General features: G+C 46.1%; 1 protein-coding gene and 1 pseudogene across 13 annotated transcripts in view; both read left to right on the top strand.

Annotated features, from left to right (window-relative positions):
- PDZD2 (PDZ domain containing 2) overlaps positions 1-17,699 on the top strand; it is a 471,153-nt gene that overhangs the window by 213,631 nt on the left and 239,823 nt on the right. The window lies entirely within an intron of this gene.
- On the top strand, positions 10,139-16,721 carry LOC144581534 (large ribosomal subunit protein uL18 pseudogene; annotated as a pseudogene).

Genomic DNA, 17,699 nt, shown 5'->3' with positions numbered 1-17,699 from the left:
GCCACAACACGCAGCTAATTTTTGTATTTTTCAGCAGAGACGGGGTTTCACCAAGTTGGCCAGGCTGGTCTCAAATTCCTGAGCTCTAGTGTGCACCTGCCTCAGCCTCCCAAAGTGCTGGGACTATAGTGTGAGCCAGCATACCTGGTCATTAACTATTTTTTCTTGATCTCATTGTGTCCTTCCTTCTGTGTTAACCAGCACACCCGGGTTTCCATCAGAGCTTGCTTTCTACCCTGTCTCCCTCTCCGAGTCTCCCCCACAGTGCTCCAAGTGTAAACTGGAAAATAGTCGTTACAGTTCCCCTTCATCCCTTCCTCCGCAGACATGCATTGATAAATGGGCTAAACTCGACCCTCTTTGGGGTTAAAGTGAGGTGGGCCCTCGGTACCGTGCCATGTGTAAACAACGTGGCTTTTAAGCTGAGATGGCCCCTGAAGCCTGAAGAGGAAGCCACGTTTTTCATTTGCAAGAAAATTACTCAGGGTTCTGTCTGATCCTTTGCTTTTCCCAACTAGGAGCTTGTTTAGCTGATGGAGAACAGTGGTGGACCAGATAAGAACTGAGGCTGGAATCCTAAGCTGCTTTTCAGGAGGATTTCCTAGAGTTGGAGAGCATGGAATAATTACGAAGAGGTATCTGATCCTTGAGGTCAATTTGGAAGAACTGAGGGAGCTACCTACCCTCAATTCAGTGTTTCCTGAACTTGGTTCATTGACTCGTAAAGAAGAGCCATTTTGATACATCATTATAAGAGAGCAAGTCAAGGTGAAGCACTCAGCTGAATGCTGATTGCTTGGGAAGGGAAGAAGGGTCAAAGTGGTTGAACTTAATGATGCGAAAAGAATGATCATGGAGAGAGTTATAAACGGAGTGAGAGAGGTTAGGCAAAGGCGAGGGACTTCAAGTCAGCTATAAAGAAAATGATTAGAAACTTATTGTTGGAAGCAGATATCCATCAGAGTGAGAAACAGAGACCACAAAGGAATGTCTTCAAGCTTCTCAGTTTGTAACAATGTGCATATGTTTTGTTTTCCATATAATTATTTACCCGTGACTGAGTAGAGAAATGATTTTTGTCAAGACCAAGGAGTAAGGACTTGGTCGTTATAAAATAAGATTTTCAGATTTAATAAGTGAAAAATTCCATGTGATTTTTGCGATCTACTGAGAGTAAAAAAAATTCATTTTTCAGCTGTGATTCAAATTCAGCTGGGTCTCCTGTATTTTATCTGGAAACGTTACTATAAACCTGTGTAAGGAAAGGCACCAGCCCCTGCTAGACAAAGGTTTGCAGGGGAAAGGAACAGCCTCTGGGATACTATCCAGCTTTAACTCTCCTAAGAGTTTATAGAAGGCCCTTCATGGTAATACAGCACTCACTATTAAAAAGCCATCTGGCAGGGCCGGGTGTGGACCCGGCCTAGAGGTGAGCAATGGCTGCGATGGATTTTTTGCTTCTGAGTTTGCATTGTCCAATGCCCAGTTCTCAGGGATAAGTCAAAGCGGAAGACTTCTGTGAGCTGGAACAAGATTCTTTGGTGCAAGGAAAAGGGAAAGGGGAATGTATTAGTCCGTTCTCAGATTGCTATAAAGGAATACCCAAGACTGGGTAATTTATAAAGGAAAGAGGTTTAATTGACTCACAGTTCTGCACGGCTGGTGCGGGGAGTACAGGAAATTTACAATTATGGCGGAAGGCAAAGGAGAAGCAAGTACCTTCTTCACAAGGCAGCAGAAAAAAAGAGAGAGTGAAGGGGGAAGAGCAGCTTGTAAAACCATCAGATCTCACGAGAACTCACTCAGTACCGTAAGAACAGCATGGAGGAAACCACCCCCATGATCCAGTCACCTCCCACCAGGTTCCCTCCCTTGACACATGGGAAGTACATTTCGAGATGAGATGGGTGGGGATACAGCCAAACCATGTCAGGGAAGATGGAGTAGGTACAGGCAAGGGTGCTCTTACCCCTTTGAAGAGAAAACATGGAGAGGCCGGGTGCGGTGGCTCACACCTGTAATCCCAGCACTTTGGGAGACTGAGGTGGGTGGATCACCTGAGGTCAGGAGTTTGAGACCAGCCTGACCAACATGGTGAAGCCCCTTCTCAAAAAGAAGGAAGGAAGGAAGGGAGGGAGGGAGGGAGGGAAAGAAGGAAGAAAGAAAAGAAGGAAAGAAGGAAGGAAGGAAGGAAGGAAAGAAAGAAAACAAACAGGAGAAACTGCCATCATATGCAATTGACAGGAATATGTATTAATGGGAGTAAGGTTGGGTAAGATTCTGTATCCGGTTAGTAGGAGTTCATGAATGCTTCTTGCAGATGGGGGACTATTTTATTTTATTTTGAGACATTGGCTTACTCTATTACCCAGACTGGAGTCCAGTGGCACAATTTCGGCTCACTGCAGCCCCCTCCTCCCAGGTTCAAGTGATTCTCCTGCCTCAGCCTCACAAGTAGCTGGGATTATATGTATTTGCTACCACACCAGGCTAATTTTTGTGTTTTTAGTAGAGATGGAGTTTCACCATCTTGGCCAGATTGGTCTCGAACTCCTGACCTCAGGTGATGGTCCCGCCTTGACCTGCCAAAGTGCTGGGATTACAGGCATGAGCCACTGTACCTGGCCTGTTTTATTTTATTTTCAAATAAAACCATAAAATATTGTGTTTTCTAACGTAAAATAAAGAATGAAGTAGACTCAGGATATCAGATGGGAGGGAGGAGTCACTCCACACAAGTGAGTTTGCCACTGTAAAACTTTCAAGATGGTTGGGGAGGGGACTCTTTAAGCCAAGCCCAGGTCTTGACTAGTTACAGTAGTGGAATAAGCTGGGCCATAGTGGGAGGAAAAGACAATGTAAGATATTTAGGGGGCTGTGAAGACTAGAATCAAAGTCTGTGCTTTGTAAGAAAGGAAGTGAGCGGCAGTGTACACCTTGGAGCAACTCAGGGTAAAAGGAGTAGGGTAACTGGCGAAAAGAGATTGCTGCAGGCCGCAGAGGCAGAGAGGACAGGCCTCGCCTGAGGAATCTAGCAAAAGGAAATGATCATTGTACTTAAGGAATTCTGTCGTTCAACATGCACCAGCCACCCCTTTACTGAGGACTTTATCACCTGTGGCCACTGAGGATCCAGAGATGAGTGAATTCCAATTTTTGCCCTCTAGGGATTGACAGTCTAGCAGTAGGAAAGAGCCTATAAACAGAGCAGCTCTGGAGTTTTGTTTGACACAAGGGAAGCCCTGGCCCACAGCAACTCACTTTGGCCAGGCACCATCTTTTCCTGCCTGGATTCACGTGACAGCTTCCTTACCCCTCTTTTCACCTCTGCCCAGCTGGCCTTCTGGGATGTGCTCCTCCTTGTAGTCAGTGTAATCTCTCTTTCCCTTTTTTTTTTTTTTTTTATTTGAGATAGATTCTTGCTCTGTCTCCCAGGCTGGAGTGCAGTGGCACGATCTCGGCTCATGGCAACCTCCACCTCCTGGGTTCAAGCGATTCTCCTGCCTCAGCCTCCAGAGTAGCTGGGACTACAGGCATGTGCCACCACACCTGGCTAATTTTCTGTATTTTTAGTAGAGATGTGTTTCATCATGTTGGTCAGGCTGGTCTTGAACTCCTGACCTCATGATCCACCTGCCTCGGCCTCCCAAAGTGCTGGGATTATAGGCGTGGGCCACCTTGCCCAGCCATCTTTCTTTTTTTGAGATAAAGTTTCACTCTTGTTGCCCAGGCTGGAGTGCAATGGTGCCATCTCAGCTCCCTGTAACCTCCACCTCCCGGGTTCAGGCAATTCTCCTGCCTCAGCCTCCAGAGTAGCTGGGATTACAGGTATGTGCCACCATGCCCTGCCTCAGTGTAATCTTTCTAACATGGAAATCTGTCCACCTCACTCCTCTGTTAAAAGCCCGCCAAAGATGAAGCCCAAACCCCTGCCTCCGAAGCCCTCACTCAGCTTCTGTTCAGTTTCCCTCTCTCCTCATACTGACCCCAGACCCACCAAATTTGCAGCCAGAATGGACCTTGGCCCTTGCCACTTCTGTTTCCTGGAATATTTTCTTCAGGGCTCCGCTTACAAGCACTTCTGGAAGCCCTCTCCAATCTTTCAGTCTAACCAGTTGCCCCGACGGCATCTCCCAGTTCCCTGGACTTAGCAGTTATCCCATAATACATGGTAACTGCCTGCAGCTTCATCACCCCACCTCGGCACCTAGCATGGCACCTGGCTCAGAAAACCATATTCTAAAAATCAGCATTTTCAGGGTGCAGGAAGAGTCTTGCCCAGCTTACCTCAGGCAGTTGAGGTTTATCAGAAGGGTCTCAGCAATGTGTAGGCAGCCATTTCAGCAACCCTCGGAGCTCCCAAAGGGTGGCGATTATCAAGAAAGAAAGTGTTCAAAGCAGGGGCACTTTGGTGCTGAATGTTGAGACAAATGGGTGTTTGCCAAGAGAGCAAGGCAGAGAAGGAGGTGTTGCAGCCCCGCCCGAGCCAACTGGCCACTCAGAGTTGTCGTGTTCCTTTGTTCAACATCAGTAGCTTCTGATTGTCAGGAAAGGTGGAAGCTGTTCGCCTCCTGACCCACAGCCTCCCTACCAGGTGGGAGGTCACCATGAAAGCAAGTCCTTGACTCCTGCCTTTCCATGGAGTGGTAGAGATCGTCCACAGCCTGCTTTATTAGATAAGTCTGGCAACGTCTCCACTGCTTGTTCTTGTACGTGCTCTTTCCTAGCAGGTTCACTGTGAGGTGCAGGCACCAGGATCCTGAACAAGAAGCACCTGACCTCATCATCACACCCAGTGACAGAATCTTCCATTAGCTGGGGAGCACCAGGCCCATCTGCCCAGCTACGGCTAACACAGAGGTGTATTAGTCCATTCTCATATTGCTATAAAGAAATACCTGAGACTGGTTAATACATAAAGAAAAGAGGTTTTGGTTCTACAGGGTGCACAAGAAGCATAGCAGCTTCTGGGGAGGCCTCAGGAAACTTACAATCATGGTGGAAGGCAAAGGGGAAGCAGGCATGCCTTAAATAGCAAGAGCAGGAGCAGGACCAGGGAGAGACAGAGAGAGAGAGAGAGGCAGGCAAGGGGAGGTGCTACACACTTTTAAACAACCGGATCTCACAGTAACTGACTCACTCTCATGAGAGTTGCCCTGAGAGGATGGTGCTGACCTGTTCATGAGAACTCCGACCCCTTGATCCAATCACCTCCCATGAGGCCCCACCTCCAACACTGAGGATTACAGTTCTACATGAGATTTGACTGGGGACACAGATCCAAACCATATCAGAGGTGTCAGGGCTCTGCACACCTATCATCCTTACAGCTCAGCAGGCAAAGGCAGAGGTCCCTGTGCAAACCTTTCTAACCAACTTACCTTGATCATTCCACAGAAGAAAGAAATATTTCTAACTTCCATTTTGGTACCTTCGGAACCTTCTGCTGCAGATTTAGATAATGATATTTCAAGTGTTCACTGTAGCTGCAGAGCATAGACTCGTGACGGGTGTCTTTCACACGTTAGCTCATGGCCTCTGGAGTGTAGGTGATGGTGACATCACTTGACATCACACAGTCTGTATCAAAAATAATTTTTTGTCTTTTTCTTTTTTTTTTTAATAGAGTTTCACCATGTTGGTCAGGTTGGTCTTGAACTCCCGACCTAAGGTGATCCGCCCGCCTTGACCTCCAAAGTGCTTGGATTACAGGCGTGAGCCACCACACCCGGCCAAAAAAATTTTTTTTTGAGACAGAGACTTACACTGTTACCCAGGCTGGAATACAGTGGGGTGATCTCAGATCACTGCCTCCTGGGTTTAAGTGATTCTCCTCCCTCAGCCTTCTAAGTAGCTGGGATTACAAGTGTTTACCACCACACCCAGCTCGTTTTGGCATTTTTAGTACAGACAGGGTTTCGCCATGTTGTCCAGGCTGGTCTTGAACTCCTGACCTCAAGTGTCCACCTGCCCTGGCCTCCCAAAGTGCTAGGATTACAGGAGTGAGCCCAGCCTACTCTCTTTTTTTTTGAGATGGAGTTTTGTTCTTGAGCCCAGGCTTGAGTGCAGTGGCATGATCTCAGATCACTGCAACCTCCACATCCTGGGTTCAAGCAATTCTCCTGCCTCAGCCTCCAAAGTAGCTGGGATTACAGGTGCATGCCACCACACCTGACTAATTTTTGTATTTTTAGTAGATACAGGGTTTTGCTGTGTTGGCCAGGCTAGTCACGTACTCCTGACCTCAAGCGATCCGCCCGCCTTGGCCTCCCAAAGTGCTGGGATCACATGTGTGAGCCACCATGCCCCATCCAAAATATTTTAAAGTAAGTTTCAAGCAATATACAGAGTCAGTAGGGACATTCCAGGCAAGATGATGGCCATCAGAAAAGCTCATGAGTGAATTCACACGTAGTCTTTTCTTGGTGGGAGTTAAGTTCGTGTAAATGGATGGCTGTGAACTTACGTGTCAGAGACTCTTTTTCATTAGGGGCTGTGTGAGTGAATCGATGTCTTTCTTCATCTGTACAATGGGAATAATAGTGTCTGCCACGTGGGCTTTTGGGGGAGGATAAAAATCAAATATAATAGCTTAGCAGGATGCCTGGGACATAGTTAATGTCCAGTAAACATTAGCTGTGGTTGTTTTCACTGTTGTTGTTGTTCATATTAGGGTACAAATAGTTGTTTGCCCATTGCCTAGTTCTGTACCTGATTTATAGTAGGCGTTCAGTAAGTAGTTGCAGGAATTAATGCATTTGAGTCTCTTGATTTATATTCATTGTTCAACACATAACTATTGGGCACCTGTATATGCTAGGCACAGTGTGAGGTTCTGGCAATAAAACTGTGTCAGACCACATGACCTTTCCCTGAAAGGTTTTACAGTCTATAAGGGTAAGCAGACAGATGGATGGGCAGTGGGGACACTACTGGGGCACCAAGGAGGGCCCTGAATATATTCTAGGGAAGGGTCCCCCTTCTCCCTCGAGAAGGTGATCTCTAAGCTGAGTCCTGAGAGGTGAGTAGGAATTGGCAGGTGATGGTGTTTAAAGTGGGAAGGACAGCCTCAGCTTCAGTCTGTTCAGAGGCCCAAGGTAAGAAAGAACCTATCTTGTTATGCTCAGCTCTGGGCAGGTGGTTTAGTTCGGGACATCTCCCAGAGATGCTTCAAGATGACTAGAGGCCACAGTTAAGTTTCACATTTTCTCTCATACAACTGCACAAAAATTATTCATGTTTTCTGACTGTAAAAGGTAGAAATGGAAGAAGATATTGTCACCATGTCCAAAGAATGGGAGATGAGAAGAATTCTCTCTCTCGACCAGGCACAGTGGCTCATGCCTGTAATCTCAGCACTTTGGGAGGCCGAGGCGGGTGAATCACAAGGTCAAGAGATCGAAACCATCCTGACCAACATGGTGAAACCAGGTCTTTACTAAAAATACAAAAATTAGCTGGGCGTGGTGGTGCGTGCCTATAGTTCCAGCTACTCAGGATGCTGAGGGAGGAGAATCGCTTGAACCTGGGAGGAGAAAGTTGCAGTGAGCCAAGATTACACCACTGTACTCCAACCTGGTGACAGAGTGAGACTCCATCTCAAAAAAAAAAAAAAAAGGAAAAGCATTCTCTCTCTCTTTCTCTCTTTCCATCAGATTCCAGTAAGCATCCTTCCCCACAGTTGTGACTATCAGATATCTCCAGTCATTGCCAAATGTCCCTGCAGGGGTGGGGTAAGGGTGTGTAAAATAACACCTGATTCAGAATCTCTGGCTTACAATATCAGGCATCATCCTAGACACTCAGCCCCTCCTCTTCAACAAGCCCTTAAGGCAGATGGTTTAAATATAAGGACAGGAAATGTCAGATGACTTACCCAGAATCCCATGGGTCATAATTATGGGATTTGGACTTTAAACCTAGGTCTTTCTTATTCCACTCCATCTCCGGACTGCCATGTAACACACAGTTCCAACACCAAAGGAATTTCAGAGGTATTTGGAGAGGTGTGATGTGAACCAAGTAAGTTTCAGTGTGTTCCCTGGAGAATGAGTGATGAGCACTCACAAGAGAGAGGTAATGGTGGAAGGGAGGTCAGGAAACTTGTCCTGCAGAGATTAGAATGTTCTTTGCATATTTGTGGGCAAACAATGAATTTATGCAGAGAAGTGGCAGAGAGTAAGATCCGGACTGGTAGCATTGAGTAGCACTTAAGAGCAAGCACTGGTTCCAAAGGGACTCTGAGTTCTAGCTCCTCTCCATACTAGTTGTCTGACCATGAGCTAATTAGGTAATCTTGTGCAGTTTCACCGCCTGTAAAATGGGTGGCTGTAATAATTATATATTCTAAGATTGTAATAAGAATTTAATGACCTAATATGTGAAGGTCTTAGAACAGATCTTGGCATCCTGTATGGATGCTAGCTGTTTAGTATTTGCTTCTGTTGGACTTCAAATAGAGTTTAGAATCTGTACTGTAAATAACGGCAGCTTTTCAATCAAGGCCTGCAAAGATGTTCCATAGGTACCACAATTCCCCTTCCTGTGTTCACTGGAAGATCACCCATTGGTATATCTTTGGGTGGGAAGCCAGTCTCCAGTTCCATGAACTGTTCTGTTCCTGGGGAACTATGTCAAATGTTTCAGCCCCTCTGTGGTGGCTTTGGATTTGAAGCATTTTGTTTGTTCGTTTGGTTTCTTTTTTTTGAGACAGAGTCTCTCTCTGTCACCCAGGCTGGAGTGCAGTGGTGCAACCTCATCTCACTGCAACCTCCGCCTCCCGGGTTCAAGTGATTCTGAACTGTCTCAGCCTCCCGAGTCACTGGGATTACAGGCATGTGCCACCACGCCCGGCTGATTTTTGTATGTTTAGTAGAGACAGGGTTTCACCATGTTGGCCAGGCTGTCTTGAACTCCTGACCTCAGATGATCCGCCTGCCTCTGCCTCCCAAAATACTGGAATTACAGGCGTGAGCCATAATGCCCGGCCAGGGTTGAAGCATTGAGGACATCTTCCCAACAGAGCTGCAAAGAGGGAAGGAGACACGGGCATCTGTTCAGACTTCATTCATTTATCCATCCATTCAATCAACACTGACTAAATACCTTTTCAATTCTGAGCATCATGGCGTCATGTTTCCATTAACTACATCTGGGACACCAATAAGTCACCACCCCTGTGTGTCAGCCAAAAGTTGATTGGATAGAATTGTCATTGTTTGGTTTCAGGACAATTCAAAGTTAATTTTGTGGACTGTGTCAGAATCCTGAGGTTTCTTCTCGTGCTTTGCTTGGTGCCACGGCTGGGGCTTGTGTTTGTGGAGAGCTGGTGGTTCTGAACGTGGTTGGGAATCTTCTCCTGGGAATTTCCGCTTTCTTCCTCTCTCCAGCTTTTTATAGCCGCATGAGGTTTAGATCTGTTAGCAAACACTTGTATAATTATGCCCCTCTCTGTTTATAGATTCAGGATAAATTGTCCTAATGGGAAAATATCTGTCCTTTGGCGTAAAAGGCTTTTTATTTTTTGTTTGTGTGTGGTTCACTTGCCTTTCTAAAAATCATTTTGATGTCTGTTTCACTCATGACTCATCTGTTGTTGATATACAACAGCACTCAATAAACCTCATTAAAAATCTTGTCTTGATCTAAAAGTAGTTGACATTGGGAAAATATGTGACCCATATTATATGATCTATGTTGTCTCATAGATACTGAGTTGAAGGAAACACTGGATTGTAAGACTCTCAGGGGACATCTGATAAGAAGTCCATGGAAATGACCAGCCAGGGCTGGGCAGGGTGGCTCATGCCTGTAATCCTAGCACTTTGGGAGACCGAGGAGGATGGATTGCCTGAGTTCAGGCATTCACAATCAGCCTGGGCAACACAGTGAAACCCTGCCTCTAATAAAATACAAAAAAAGATTATTCGGGCATGGCAGTGAACGCCTGTAGTCCCAGCTACGCAGGAGGCTGAAGCAAGAGAATTGCTTGAACCTGGGAGGCGGAGGTTGCAGTGAGCTGAGATCGCACCGCTGCACTCCAGCCTGAACAGATCAAGACTCCGTCTCAAAAAAAAAGAAATGACCAGCCAGAGGTCTATGCTGAGCCATGGATGTGAGTCTCTGTCTTGTAGAACAGGGTTTGTTAAAGCTGTCAAGAATAAGGCCCACTTTAAGAGATACCAAGTGAAACTGAGACGACGATGAGAGGGTAAAACTGATCACTATGCTAAGAAATGCTTGGTGATACAGATAAAAATAAGTACAACACACCCAAATGCAGGATGAGAGTTCGCGTAACAGAGATATCATTTGTCAGATTGCTTATGCCCATGTAGGAGGGGATATGAGAGTCTGCGCAGCCTATGCACACAAACTGCCAAAATTTGGTGTGAAGGTTGGCTGACAAACTCTGCGGCAGCATATTGTCCTGGCCTGCTGCTGGCCCTCAGGGTTCTCAGTAGGTTTGGCATGGGCAAGATGTAGGAAGGCCAAGTGGAGGTGACCGGAGATGAATACAATGTGGGAAGCATTGATGATCAGCCAGAATCATAGCCTTTACCTGCTATTTGGATGCACGCCTTGCCAGAACTACCACTGGCAATAAAGTTTTGGAGGCCCTGAAGGAAGCCGTGAATGGAGGCCTGTTTCTTCCTGGCAGTACCAAAGGCTTGTCTCTCCCTGGTTATGATTCTGAAAGTGAGGAATTTCATGCAGAAGTGCATTGGAAGCACATCATGTGTCAGAATGTGGCAGATGACATGCGTTACCTAATGGAAGGTGATGAAGATACTTAACCAGAAACAGTTCTCTCAATACGCACAGAACAGTGTAATGCCAGACATGATGGGGATGTGTAAGAAGCTCATGCTGGGCCGGGCACGGTGGCTCAAGCCTGTAATCCCAGCACTTTGGGAGGCCGAGGCGGGTGGATCACGAGGTGGAGAGATCGAGACCATCCTGGTCAACGTGGTGAAACCCCGTCTCTACTAAAAAAAAAATACAAAAAATTAGCTGGGCATGGTGGCGCATGCCTGTAATCCCAGCTACTCGGGAGGCTGAGGCAGGAGAATTGCCTGAACCCAGGAGGCGGAGGTTGCGGTGAGCCGAGATCGTGCCATTGCACTCCAGCCTGGGTAACAAGAGCGAAACTCCATCTCAAAAAAAAAAAAAAGAAAGCTCATGCTGCTATGCAAGAGAATCCATTCTATGAGAAGAGGCCCAAAAAAGAAGTTAAAAAGCAGAGGTGGAACTATCCCAAAATGCCCCTTGCCCAGAAGAAAGATCAGGTAGCTCAAAAGAAGGCAAACTTGGCTGAGTGTCGTGGCTCATGCCTGTAATCCCAGTACTTTGGGAGGCCGAGGCGGGTGAATCATTTGAGGTCAGGGGTTTGAGACCAGCCTGGCCAACATGGTGAAACCCCGTCACTACTAAAAATTCAAAAGAAATTAGCTGAGCATGGTGATGGGCACCTGTAATCTCAGCTACTGGGAGGCTGAGGCAGGAGAATCACTTGAACCCCAGAGGCGGAGGTTGCAGTGAGTGGAGATTGCACCATTGCACTCCAGCCTGGGCGACTCCATCTCAGAAAAAAAAAAAAGAAGGCAAGCTTCCTCAGAGCTCAGGAGTGGGATGCTGAGAGATAAACCAAACAATTTTCTATAAAGGTTTTTCAGATAAAGACAATAAACTTATTGACTAAGCAGCTGAAGAAAAAGAAAAAAGGAAATGACCAAGCAGAGCCTTGACCAACATGCTGGAAAATCTCATTTCAGTTCAGTGTGTCTTAAGGCATCACAGTCATAAAGCATTTGTATTCATTCAACAGTCACAGAAGACCTACTGTATGCAAAGTTAGATGAATAACTAAATGTATAAAGGTGAACTTTGATTTGAATTCTTCCGCTGTGTGGGAGGTAGCAATGCACCCTCCCTATCAGAAAGTGAACTTGGTCCTTCCCTTCCTGTTATGCTGGGAAAAGATGATTTCTTTTCCCACAGGCAATGTAAACCTATGTAAAGGCTGCTTTTCAATCAGCTTGGGCCAATAAGCATGAATGTTTCTTTTTGCCGTGTTTCCTCCCTCTGAATAGCTAAAAATACCTAATGATAAGAGGCAGTAGTGTAAAGATTAAGTACACCCTTTTGAGTCAGACCAAATGGGTTTGGATTGAGATTTCAACATTTTTTAGCTGTGTTACTTAACCTCTTTGTGACTCAGTTTCCTTGTTAGAAAAAGACTAATAATTATACCCACTTCACAGGGCTCATGCAAATAAAAAAAGATAATCTATATAAAGTACTTAGCAGAGTGCCCAATATAATTATAGTAAGAGCTTAATAAGTCATAGCTATTATTATCATCATCATCATCATCAGCTAATTATTGAGACCCATTAAAAAGCAATACATCCTGTACACAGAACAGGAGTGAAACTATGAAACAGACTTATCAGTCTGGGCGAGGTGGCTCACCACTGTAATCCTAGCATGTTGGGAGACCAAGGCGGGTGGATCACTTGAGGTCAGGAGTTCGAGATCCACCTGACCAACACGGTGAAACTCTGTCTCTACTAAAAATACAAAAATTAGCCAGGTGTGGTGCTGCGTACCTGTAATTCCAGCTACTCTGGAAGCTGAGGCAGGAGAATTGCTTGAACCTGGGAGGCGGAGGTTGCAGTGAGCCAAGATGCCTGGGGGACAGAGCGAGACTCAATCTCAAAAATAAATAAATAAATACATATTATCATCTAGTCAGTGTCCACAGTTGGGCATATTCTTATGAGATGCTCATCCCAATAAACAAAACAAAGGTCCAATGTTTTGAGGGAATATTACATTCTCATGGCACCTTGTTTGTGAATTAGGGAACATAGAGGTTCAGGATCTTTACTCCCACATGTGATGGAATAGCAGTGGAATGCTGTAGTTCTAGAAGGGAATAGAAGGAGTTTTCTAGCCTGGCTTCTGCTTAAACATGCAAAACTATCACTTAGCATGGAGTCTGATAGATGGAGATTGCACAGTGATATGAGATGAGACTATCCTAAGGTCAAGCAGTTACCATTAAGATTAAGCAAGTCGTCTTTACATTGTACCCCAATTCTTTTTTTTTGGAGGCTGAGTCTCACTCTGCCACCCAGGCCAGGCTGGAGTGCAGTGGCATGATCTCGGCTCACTGCAAGCAATTCTCCTGCCTCAGCCTCCTGAGTAGCTGGGACTACAGGCACAAGCCACCATGCCCAGCTATTTTTTTTTTCTTTTTCTTTCTTTTTTTTGAGACAGAGTCTTGCTCTGTCGCCCTGGCTGGAGTGCAGTGGAACAATCTCGACTCACTGCAACCTCTGCCTTCTGAGTTCAAGTGATTCTCTTGCATCAGCCTCCCGAGTAGCTGAGACTACAGGTACATGCTACCACGCCTGGCTTATTTTCTGTATGTGTGTGTGTGTATATATATATATATATATATATACACACACACATATAAATATAAATATATATATGTATTTATAGATGGGGTTTCACCATGATGGCCAAGCTGATCTTGAACTCCTGACCTCAGGTGATCCACCCACCTCGGCCTCCCAAAGTGCTAGAATTACAGGCATGAGCCACCGCGCCTGGCCTTATTTTCTGTATTTTTAGTAGAGATGGGGATTCACCGTGTTAGCCAGGATGGTCTCGATCTCCTGACCTTGTGATCTGTCCACGTCGGCCTCCCAAAGTGCTGGGATTACAGGCTTGAGCCACCACACCCAGCCTCCAAAATTCTAAAGTTGTATTTTGAATCTCTTACCTCTTCTGTCCTCTGTAGAGATGACAAACAGCTGGTCAGTATCCTTTTTATAATAACTCTTCAAGTAGGAAAAGACTGTTAAGTTTGTCTTTAATCATGTTTTTTCACTCTAGACTAAACAACTCCAAATCCTTTAACCTCCCCTCATAGGTTCTATTTTCTGTCTAATCACTTAGGTTCTGCTTTGGAACCTTTCCACATCTTCCTTACAATAAGAGCATCAGACTGGACATACCCGCCCCCCACACCAGAAAGAGTCTCTCTGCTATAAAATTCTTTGTTATGGGGTAGGAAGAAGGGGGGCACTTCCCTTTCCTGTCAAACTCCCACCAATGTGAGTTCACCCCAGCACTGCCTTGCCTATTTCTTAGTGCAGCAGGCAGATTCCTATTAAATGCATGATCTGCTGTGATCCTCACCTCTTTGTCAGTTTTTCTTGAATCTAGACATTAAGCCCCATTTGTGCCTGTCATTTTGATCATCACCCCTGAGGATACCACTTTGAAATCAGCCATCATGCTGAACTCTAAACTGTTTTTAATGAACCATTTCCTTAGTGTGTGGAAGCTACTTTGGATTCTCTTAACATATCAGCAGTTCTCACTCAAATTAATGTTATTTGTAGACCCTGGGTGTGCATGTAGCAATTTCAAGTATTATTTAAACCAGACCCAAGATAAAATTGTAGACTGCATTCTAAGTACCCCTTTGTTTACTGGGCTATTGATCTCTTTTCCAGTCAGCAGTGAAACCCTGGTTAGGGAAAAGACGCACCAGATCATATCTTTCTGGCCTGCTGCTGATGAGAATGGCATATGTATGCAAAAGCTTTCCTGAAATTAAGGTATTATACAGATGTGGTCATATTTTTTCCCCCTTGAGATGGAGTCTTGCTCTGTTGCCCAGGCTGGAGTGCAGGGTGAGATTTCAGCTCACTGCAACCTCTGCCTCCCGGGTTGAAGTGATTCTGACGCTTCAGCCTCCTACAGCTGGGCTTGCAAGCGCTGGCCACCATGCCTGGCTAATTTTTATATTTTTAGTAGAGACAGGGTTTCACCAAGTCTTGCCCTCCTGACCTCATGATCTGCCCACCTCAGCCTCCCAAAGTGCTGGGATTACAGGCATGAGCCACCACATTTTTAATTCCCAGCACTTACAGGCCCTAAACTGAGTTTAGGCAACAAAAATGAGGACAGGGGCAGAGTATTTATTTGCATTATACTTAAAACCATACATTTGTTTTTATTATTTTTAATTTAATTAATTAATTAATTTTTGAGAGGAAGTCTTAGTCTGTTTTCCAAGCCCGAGTGCAGTGGTGAGATCTCGGCTCACTGCAACCTCCACCTCACGGGTTCAAGCAATTCTCCTGCCTCAGCCTTCTAAGTAGAGTATCTGGGACCACAGGTGTGTGCCATCACGCCCAGCTAATTTTTGTATTTTTAGTAGAGATGGAGTTTCACCATGTTAGCCAGGCTGGTTTCAAACTCCTTACCTCAAGTGATCTGCCTACTTTAGCCTCCCTTTCTTTTCTTTTCTTGAGATGGAGTCTCCCTCTGTAGCCCAGGCTGGAGTGCAGTGGTGCGATCTCGGCTCACTGCAACCTCCGCCTTCCAGGTTCAAGTGATTCTCCTGCCTCAGCCTCCAGAGTAGCTGGGATTACAGGTGTCCACCACCATACTCAGCTAATTTTTGTATTTTTAGCAGAGTCAGGATTTCACCATGTTGGCCAGGCCGGTCTTAAACTCCTGACTTCAAGTGATCTGCCCACCTCTAGCTCCTCAAGTGTTGGGATTACAGGCATGAGCCACTGATGTACACACATAATTTATTGTATACCTGCATTGAAGGAGGAAAGAAGCTAAAACGTTGAGAACTGTCATGGAAAAATAGAAAGGAAGCGAAGGAGCACTTCTGAAATTATTAGAAAATTATTCAATTTGAACTTAATTCCCATGAAATGTACAGGATACTAATGAAAGACGACTGCCTCTTGGCAGAAGAGTAGGAAAAGGGAAGGAGGAGAAGGCAACATTCATTGAGGCCCTTATAATATTTGTAAGCCAGATAGGTTCTGCTAGAGAGTTCCAATACCCTTGACCTTGCCTTTTTCTCTCTCTTTTTTTTTTTTTGAGATGGAATTTTGCTCTTATTGCCCAAACTGGAGTGCAATGGTATGATCTCGACTCACTGCAACCTCTGCCTCCTGGGTTCAAGTCATTCTCCTGCCTCAGCCACCCGAGTAGCTGGGATTACAGGCATACCCCACCACGCTTGGCTAATTTTTGTATTTTTAGTAGAGACAGGGTTTCTCCATGCTGATCAGGCTGGTATCAAACAGTGATCCACCCAACTCAGCCTCCCAAAGTGCTGGGATTATAGGCGTGAGCCACTGTGCCCGGCATCTTCGCTCTTTATGAAATCATCAGCCTAATTTGCTTTGACCCAGGAATTGCAGTGGAGGACTGGCCTACAAAGCCTGTTCTCATGGGTGCCTAAACTCCATGAGGTATTGTTGGTTGCAATACCCACACCTTGAAACAAACCTTATCCTGGGGTTTTGTTTCCTTTGGGTTCTTCCAGAGGAGGACTGGCAGGGCCTGACACTCCTTGCCTGTTTCTGGTTTGGCTGTTGTGCGGACCCGAATGAAGCAAGTAGGGGTAATTCCAGGGCTGGTCATGATGATCATTATTTCCTATGTGCTCTGGGGCTGCTTCTGAGAGTGGGCAGATTTCCAGCCCATGCTTGACATGGGTTGGCCCTTCTTCGGCTCTAATTACCCATTCCAGTGGCAGTAATGGTACTGGGAATTGAAGCTTTCTTTTGCCTCCTCCATTATAATTAATTGCTTCGAATTCCACCAGATCTGTCCCTTGCAAAGCTCATTACTTTCAGGAGCTGCTGGATGCCCGCACCAGAGCTTAGAGAGAGAAGGGTGGAGTGAGACTGGGGTGTGACTAACATCAACCCCAAGGAGTGGAGTGAATGTGTACCTGCCTGTGCAAGTCCCGGGAGGGAGGCCCAGGGCTTGAGTGAGTTTGTTTGCACTGAGATTGATGCCATCAAACTCAGGAGCTCTCCATACCTCTAACTCAAGTCCCTGGGAGCTCCACCCTGGATGCCTTTTTTAGGCAGGTGAAATGTGTTTTGAGCAGAGGTTCCATAAGGGTTTGAGGTTTGGCACCAGCGACGCTTTTATTTTTCAACAAGTGTCAGGAGTAGAAAAATGGAATGAATAGAATACAACTAAGTTTTGAAAAGCAGTGAAATGTGGGGTGACCCTCCCCCTCCCGCTGCCAGCCCCCTCCCCTGCTTTAAGAAAAGCAAACACTCTTTTCCTGTCTTATTTGTGTTCCCATTAATTTAAGACAGGAAGCCTCAGTGGGTGTGATGTAAACAATTCGGCCTCGTGGGTCGGGCTTCCTCATCAGTTTGCAGCTGGAGCGATGGCTTGCGGGGCCGAGGCCCACTCAGGCCTCTCCGGGGATGGCTTGTTGACTGAACCCCACAGAAGGTGGGAGGGGTAGGGGCGCTGGAGAAGGTATAAAGGAAATGCTTCAGTCGTGCGGTCACCGGCGAGTCTAATTCCGCGGTGGTAAATCTGGTTACTCCAGCAGAAAGGCTCTGACCGGAGATTTCTGGAAAGTTCCCTGACATCCTGCCCCGTGCGATAGTTGTGATTTTAGCTGGGGGCTCCACCCCCGTAAGAACCCAGGCTGCTGCGGATTATGAAACGGAGTGGCAGTGAAGTGTAATTGATGGGGGTGGGTGGAGCTTCTGGCCAGGGCTGGGAGGGAGAACTTTCGTAGCAGGCGAGGGGCTGGGGTCTGCCGCTTTCTCCTCTAGCCTGCTCCGGTTTGCCCCAGGAAGCTCCTGAGCCCCTAGTGTCAACAAAAGTGTCTT

Source organism: Callithrix jacchus, chromosome 2, assembly GCF_049354715.1.
Source record: "Callithrix jacchus isolate 240 chromosome 2, calJac240_pri, whole genome shotgun sequence".
Taxonomy (NCBI): Eukaryota; Metazoa; Chordata; class Mammalia; order Primates; family Cebidae; genus Callithrix; species Callithrix jacchus.
Note: the sequence above shows the minus strand (reverse complement) of the source record. Positions and strands in the feature narration are given on the sequence as shown.